Source organism: Plectrocnemia conspersa, unplaced genomic scaffold, assembly GCF_051122295.1.
Source record: "Plectrocnemia conspersa isolate PC_06_02 unplaced genomic scaffold, ASM5112229v1 ptg000010l, whole genome shotgun sequence".
Lineage (NCBI taxonomy): Eukaryota > Metazoa > Arthropoda > Insecta > Trichoptera > Polycentropodidae > Plectrocnemia > Plectrocnemia conspersa.
Genome location: NW_028277174.1, coordinates 4,568,229 through 4,576,979, shown reverse-complemented (window position 1 = coordinate 4,576,979; position 8,751 = coordinate 4,568,229). Strand labels below are relative to the sequence as shown.

Below are 8,751 nucleotides of genomic sequence, written 5' to 3'. Positions count from 1 at the left end.
TTTTGTATTATTAAATAATAGTAATATTTTAAAAGACTGATAAATTATATTAATTATATTATTTTCAGCTATATAGTATTAAACAAAACGAAGTTTTGCCGTTTTTTTCAATATATATTGAATAATAAAAGTATAAAATCAAGACTGTTTTAAATAATTAGCATGCATTCAATGCCTTCTCAATACTGCGTTATTTATTCAGCAAATTTATAGAGCTACCAACTTAGGGGTTTGTTGGTGATTCATGGAATTTAAGAATTCATTTTCTTCCATTATCTTGAAAATTGGGTAAAATGAACGAGACGCATCTGGGATCCTAAATCAAGTATTGCATTTATTTGAGATATTTGTTGAAGATAAGTCTAAGATAAAAAATAAACAAAAATACAATTTTGCGAATAAAACAATTGTACTTATATTTTTTTTGTAAATACAGAAAAAAAACTTGAGTTGAATTAATTAATAAAAATTTTGTTATAGTTTTATTCTAGTTTATTTAAGCCACTATTTAATAAAAACTGTGGCGACCGTTCACCAAATGAGATAACAACGATTCTATGGACTTAATTTTTTCATCACAAAGTGGTCAAGGCGTTGCGATATTATAAAACAGATAGACATCATATGGACTTGAAATGTAGATCTTTGTTACAGATATATTTTTGTAGTCTCATTTCATAATGCCACAGTGACGAGGATCTTTAAAAAATATTAGATAAAAACTATCATTACAATAAGTATATTTTTAAATTTTAAAATACCTCATATCATATTTAATAAATAAGCAAAACACACTTTCATCTACCGCTCACATTCCCATCAGCACTCGAGGGAGATTCAATATACCTCTGGCCCGGCGCCAAAACGGGCCTCAATTATTAATATCATATTTTTTCTTAATAAAAATAAGCAAATAGGGTGTGTTGGGTGATGTTTAGAAGTGGTGGTGGGAGTTGTTTTATTTTAAATATATAAGAAAAAAGTAGGAGAGCGCTTATTAGTATATTATTTTTTTAATATTAAATTTTCCAGTTTAGGTGTATCAAGGGTGAGGTTGTAGTGATGTTTAGAAGTGGCGGTGGGGTTGTTTTATTTTGAATAAATAGAAAAGTCGCGTGGCGCGGAACGTACGCACATAATACGCAACGCGCACAGGACGCTGCAGGCGTCCTTGTCGGCGGGGCTCCGCTCGTGCCGAGGGACGAGCCCCCGTTCGGCCCCCGGTGCCCCCGCGAGCTCACTCAGCCTCCGGGAAAATCTGCGTAAATAGGAAGGCGCGAGGGAGGTGGGCCGCAGGAGCTTTCCCCGCCGGCGGATGTCAAACTGCGGGCCGGGAGCAGATAAGGAATTTGGGAAAGATCAGCATTCCAATCATCCAGATTTTAAAGTGGTTATTTAGAAAAGTAACGGTGCTTCTATACCATCAAGATCGTGATCCAAGTCAATTTTAGCTTAGTATGTGTGTATCTCATTTTTCTGGAGTACCGCAAGGTTGCAACTTGGGCCCGCTACTCATACTCTTCCTTATTATTGACATACAATTTACCATTGATAGCTTATATTATTATGACCTATAACTATTAACTGTTTTTACAAAAATACTCACTGTAGAGGTGATTTTATAAATATATATTCAGATCTCATTCCCTAACAAAATTCCTAATAGTTTAGATGAAAGCGCTAAAATTATAAATTCTTTATTCGAGGACTTTTGAGAAAGAATGAATATTTAGTTTGCACATCATCAAAGTTTGTGATAAGGCATCAATGGTACTCGGTTTCGTTATGCGGAGCGCGTGTCACTTCAATAATTTAATGAATGATACATGAGTTCGTAACGTCTTTGAATAAGGCGAAATACTCATTATTGGTAAATTTAACAGTAGAAAAATCTGAAATATCTCTAACAGCCACTGTCTGACCAACTTTTGCCCCCCTCCCTTACAAAAGCTAAAATGACGTCCCAGATTCTAATCCCTTAAAAAAATTACAAGTATTTATCCCAAAAATATATTTTAAAATATGTAATTTCAGTGAAATTATATCGTAATACATTTACACCAGTAGATATATTATATATTTTTATCAGTGAAAATACAATTAATCTGTCAGGTGCTAGTAAAATTTAATAATTTAAACTTTTTCATATGTAATAATATATACATTTACATACTTATAATTATTTGTTTACATGATGTTATAATGAATGTCTATTTTTTAATTAGTGAGTTCAAATACATTTTCACTAGTAGATATATATTTCTAAAAGAGAAAATATAATTTAACTGAAAGGCGCGAGTGAAATTATATGCTGCTTTAAAATGTCTGTAAAACTCAATTTGCCAGTTGCGAATCGTTCATTTGCTGTTAAAACCCAAACCTAACCCAATGAGTGCTACAACTAGTTATAGTTTAAGAACTAAAAAAGCAAAATACAAACTAAGCCAAATCATCCCTCGTCTGCAAATCATAGTTCGTCTGCACTTAACTATATTTAAAAAATATGATAGCTATGCATACCGATATTACTACGGACTTCTGATATAAGAGTATTGGTTAAAGTGTATTCAAATCGAATTTTGGTCAATAGAAGGGCGCAAAAACAATTATTACTTCTCAGAAGTCAAAAATTCACGTTAAAAGCAAAAAATACATAAACGTATATTTCTCAACCAAAACATTTTCTTTATTTCCTGTCGTGGAGTATTTTATTGAAAAATTTTGTGAAGATGTTTAAGTTTTACTCGTTCTACTTAATTTGTACATGTGCTTGTTAAAATATGAGTATGTATAAATTTGGATAAATACATAGAAATAAGAGCAGCATAATATGTTTAGAAAATCTGTCAAGTCTTGTTGGGAAAATTACTACTAAATAAATAAATATATTTTTACACATATCCTGATTTTAGTCTGCTGGGCTCAGCAATTAAATATGCTATTTAATCATAAAAAGCCTGTTAATCACATGATAAAGCGTTTTAAACGGCTAATAGAAAGTAACGTTTCTTCGGTAAAATGGGACACCACCGTGAGAAACCTTTTAAAAGCTAAAGTCAAAAGGTATACGTTATAATTCAGAAATTGTTAAAATATCGCTGCATTAAGAAAAAATAATGCATGCGTGTGGTTTATGACGGTCTAAAAAAAACTCACCATTCTTTTGTAATTAGTTGTCTCACAGAAAAAGAGCGGACAACAAAACTTCCGGTAGAGGAGAACATGGATTTCTTCTCATTGCTTTTTTTTAGACTCTTCGTCTGACATTACGGAATTTTCATAAGATCCGTTTTGTAGTTTGAGGCGTAAGATTTTAAAGAGATCTTTAATCTGGACTTCAACTAAAAGGAGGCCGAGTTAACTTCAGGCTAGCAAAGGTCGCAGAAGCCGCTGCTTCTCTCTTCTCATTCACTGTTTCAGATAGATGCCCGGAATCTAAAGCAAACCCATTTTTAAATTATTGCGCAACACATTTGATATTTATTAATAAAAATAAACTCCCTGGAACGAAAGTCAAGACATATTTATTTAAATATGCTAAGGATCTGTAGTTTTTTTATGTAGTTTTAGACGAATATTGAGTATATATATATAAAAACTTATAATAAATATTAATTTCTTACAAAAAATATTTTAATTAACTTCAATAAATAAATAAATTTTATTTTTCACGGCAGTCGTGAAAATTAGAAATAAAAAATAATATCAAGTAAAATAAATATTTAGTGTTACAGGGTAAGCTTTTTTAAAAATATGTATTATTAAAAAAAAAAAAATTTGAAAAATATTTATAATGTTTTACATAAGTATTGTTAAGATATATATTTTTACAGATCACTTATCTGAGAATCTCCAGAGCAAAATAATATTTAGGTAAGTTCTTAGATTCTTTTTAATAATAACAGTAACGGACTTTAATGGTATTTAAATATTTATTAAAGTACCTTAACGAATCGCTTCAAAAGTAAGTAAAAAAAATACAATTTTGATTTTGTAAATGAGGCTAGTTGTAGCATTTTCATTTTTATTTATTAACGATAAATAAAGAGTTACTAATTATCAAGGTAAGCTTCTCAATTCCATGAATCTGAGTGAATTTCCACAGCAACTAACACTCCAGTTTATTGTTCTTAATAAGCTGGTAAGAAATTTTAATCCACCAAAACAATGTGAAAGTACTGAACACATATTTAATTACAATTTGCAATATGCTTGTTTTTTTTTAATAAAATTGAAAATAATTCAAAAGATTTTTTAAATAGTATAAATTAAATAAATTAATAATCAAATAATTGAATATTCAATTGTGAACCCTAATATGGAAGATATAATTTGGTGTTGCAGTCCTTAGAAGTGTTAAGCTCAACAAAAGCCTTTGATTTCAGAGTAAAATACAAATAAAAATCTAAAAGAAGCTCGGCGACACTGAGACTGTACACGTGAAGATTGTGAAAATGTAGTTTGGTTTGACGTAATCAAAGAATCCAGTAAGAAAATTATATTTAACTGATAGTTTCGTACATAATGGCAAATATGTGGATAAAAAATGTTTTGAAGTCGTAAAACATCAGCAGCGGTAGGAATCATGTTCATGTGCAAAAGTCATATGTTATCATAACAGAAGATTTCAGAATCAACTCTAATGACATTTTTATATTTTTTTTCCATTACAATATTTTCTATTACATACAATCTGCAGCTAATAAGTTTTTTTATCCGTGTCAACACTTTTCCTTGGGTTACAAAAACTGAGCAAGTTCATGTGACTTAGCAACGTTTGCTGCAAGTTTAATTTAGCCTTTCTTTTTTTAATTCGAAAGCGAGATTCTGTATAAAGAGATTGAAATAAATTCCCAATTAATATTCGCTATATATTATGGCTTATATATCCTCGAGAAAATAGGTAAAATGGAACATATCTTCAAGTTTTTGATTATCTGATGTCTGTAATGTAGGCGGAGGACCACACAGATGCCTTCATTTGTGGGGATCTTATTCTTGAAATTTGCGCTAATTACTCTGACCAAAAGTGAAAAATTATCAATAAACCAGACAATAGTGCGATCGCACAAAGGCTCTTGTTACAATTAGAACTACAACCCCATAAATAACACGCAAGGATTCTCCTGTGCATTGAATGAATTTTTCTTTGTTAAAAAACGGTCACGGAAAACAATATATCACCGAAGACGTATAGCACCGTAACGTCACAATATTCCCGTTGCGCAATTCGATCTTGGATTTGGCAGTCACTCGAAGAAAGTAGCAGACGCCCGCGGACAACATACTGTCATGAACGCTCACACTAGAGATGGATCAATTACACCATACGAGCACCGCAACAGAGAGGGATCAACCTCCGCAATACCGTCGCTAGCACACACCAACCAGAACTCTAAGGATCTTCCACGGACAATATCTCTGCGCCGGCTTCTCCACCACTATTCTTGTTTTCTTATAACTAATTATCCTTAAATTGTCTATTTATAGTATTACATCTATGTACATCTTTATTTATTATATTTTAAAAAACTAGTAGACCTTCAATTAACACGGTCATTTGGGTGCGTGTAATTGGGGACTAGAAAATACTCGTACAATTTTTTACAATATCAGATGTGTGTGGTAAGATATCCTCCCTTTGGATCGCTCACACATAAAATAACGGGCACCCAAATAGCATACCGTGTTATTGGGGGTTTACTGTACTAATTAAAATACTATGGTAACTTATTATGTTCCAACAAAATACTAAAAAATTAATTAATTTTAAAAACACCTAACTATTCCAATCAATCAATCATACTTCTACAATTAGTAAATATATTTTTATTTAAAACTACTCACATTGCCCTATTTTGTAATTTTTGCCTTTTCGTTCTATCTAATTTAATAAGCTTATATAACATTGTTGCACAATAATTAAAGTGGGACATTATATTTCTATTTTTGATTCTTTTTTTGTGTTTATACCTATATACTTATTTTTCTCATCTTAGATAATGTACCAATTTTGTTCCTTAAAATATGTTTCAGCAATTAAAATATTTTTTTGTTAACAATTAAAGGGATTAACTTATGCTGTTAAGTAATAAAAAGGCCAGTTTAGCTTGTTATGAAACGTTTTAACCGTTTAAGAAAAAATGTTTTTTATTTTGTTAAAATGGGAAAACACAGTGAGAAACATTTTAACATTTTAAGTCTAAAGGTACACACTATACATCAGAAAAATTTAAAATATCCGTCGTCTTGAGAAAAGATAACGTTTACTTTTAGTTTTATCCTCAAAATTGCATACGGAAAAGTGACATTTTGTGTAATTAAGTACTTGTCAACCTTCTGTAATTGGTTGGCCTACTGAATACGAGACGGACAATAAAATCTATCAAATAATCACTCACCCTTCGACACTTCGTCTGAGAAACTTTTACTGGCATCCACACTTGAACACTTAAAATCATCAGAGCTTTGAAAGTCCTATGACTTGGGATGCAGCCGGGAGGTGTTCATCCAGCTTCAGATTATCGAAGATCTTAGAAGCCGCTGCTTCTCTCTTCGCATCCAATGGTCCAAATTGACGCCTGTAATCCAGAAAAATTTAACTTTAGAGACGAACGCACCTACTTCTCAAAACATCTTTGTCTAAAAAATAAACTATCTGATCCTAAGATCAGGAAACTTATACTTTCAGTTGAGTTAATATATTATTTGTATATGTATCTATCAAACTATGTATTAACCAGTAGGTGATCTGTCCTTGGTATCGATCGCTAGGGTCGCATTAACGAAAGGAAGTGGCGTGGTAATGGTGTATAAATACATTAATTATGGTGCCTTATTATTTAAGCTAAGAGAAAGGCTCGTAGTTACTGGGAATCCTAAGATGGGTGCAAAAATCCACTACTAACATAAGATGAAGAAGAGAATAGGAAAAAATATGTAAAAGAGATCATTATACATCAGATCCTTGCACTCAGAAAGCGTGCTTACTTACCTAAGATTCCATCCAAGATTGAGGCGCTCTGAGCGCGTGCGTGACGTCACGGGTGCGCCGGTGGCGTCCGTGTGTCAGTGAGGTTCGGGCGCCGGTGCGTCAGGGGGAGGCGACCGGAGAGCAGCCCGGAGCCCAGTCGAGAGCTGGCTGCCGACCGAGGCGCACGGGCCGCGTCGCTGCGACCCGACATGGCCCGCCGGAGGGCCCCCGGACACCTGTGGTACTGTGGTAACGCGTCAACCCGCGATCGCACCGCGCGACCTCAAGGGGCGCATCGTCGCGCGCACCGCTCTACGCAAAGCTCACCTGCTGCACCTCTTAGTGCTTGTACCCGCCCAGTGAAATCGGTTTCAGCAACAATTTGTTGCGACTGCTCGTAGAGATGATTTGTTTGATCGCTTTGTGATTGTGTTGAATTTCTCACATAACTCATTTTTTGGGGATAAAAGTATTTTTAAACAATTATATATATATATACATATTTTAAACTATAAAAACATGTGAAAATAAATATGAAAGCCATAACGGAAAATATTTAAAAATAAACAAATGAAATAAAAACATATGAATTGTTTTGTAAAAACATTGTTTACCATAGTAATACGAAGCATTTATTATTTAAATATTTAAAAACGGTTAGTCTCATAAATTCATCTTATGATTTCGAATTAGCGAAACTAATTTAAAAAAACACATATTCATATGTGAGTTTTTAGCAGATATTAGAATATTAGACATTTCAGTATTAGCAAATATTTTTTAAACGTAATTTTTTGAGCTAATAGCTTATTACTATTGTAGCAATATTTAAGATTATTGTTAAATAGACATTTAATATATACAGTGGATCTCGACTTACGAGTGTCTTGATTCGACATACAAGTAAAAAAACGTATTGTGTAACTTTAAAATAATCTTAATCATTAATTTAGATTGGTTACCATTTCAATTGCCATTAATCCATTATAATTTACTCTATTGAAATATATTTCAATTAATTTAAATGGCAAAAATTAAGAGTTACGCGCTTCGCCATGAAACGAATTAAATCAAGGCATCACTATTTTTACTTAAAAATTTAACATAATTTTTTTTATTCAATCAATACTTTAAATCTAGTGAAATATTATAAAAAATACATTTTTATATTTCACTAAAAAATATTATTGACTAATTAACTATTGATTTTTAAGTAAAAAAGTAGTCTTAATTTTATGTCTCAGCATTTTATTTAATAATTTTCTTAGCTTATTAGCAAAAATATCTAAGCTGCACATTCAATAAAAAATCGATTTATTTAAGAGTAGCAGTAATTTATAAGTTAAATATTTCAAATTTTATTTTTGCATAGTTAATTGAAGCTAGTAATTAATTTACGAAAGATTGGAGTTGAAAGTAAAATACGTAAAAATTTCGCTAAATGAGTCTTTTATTTATATAATATTATATGACTCCGAGATATTAAATTATAGATTTTGTATGTTTTTAAAGTTGTGCTGTTTATTTCAAATATTAAAAAATAATATGTTTATTTATAGATTGCAATATTTCGATAAGAAGTAATGTATTGAACCAGAAACATACATTATCATTCCCATTTTTAAACTCCAGTTTCATACATATCTGATAAATTTAATGGCTTTCTATTATATATTTTATATGCTAAAAGTAAATATGTACATATGTAGTTATTTATTAACAGTAAGGTCTTGGGGCTGAGAGCTTTATTTTTTTAATATTATGTTTATATTCTCTAG

The 8,751-nt window shown here is 31.4% G+C and overlaps 1 protein-coding gene across 1 annotated transcript in view; it reads left to right on the top strand.

Annotated features, from left to right (window-relative positions):
* The first annotated feature begins 7,111 nt into the window (after positions 1 to 7,111).
* Positions 7,112 to 8,751, top strand: part of LOC148230376 (inactive dipeptidyl peptidase 10) — a 248,086-nt gene continuing 246,446 nt past the window's right edge. The window contains exon 1 of the mRNA XM_088195085.1: positions 7,112 to 7,214. The gene's annotated coding sequence lies outside the window, so the exon portion shown is untranslated. The remainder of the gene's footprint in view (positions 7,215 to 8,751) is intronic.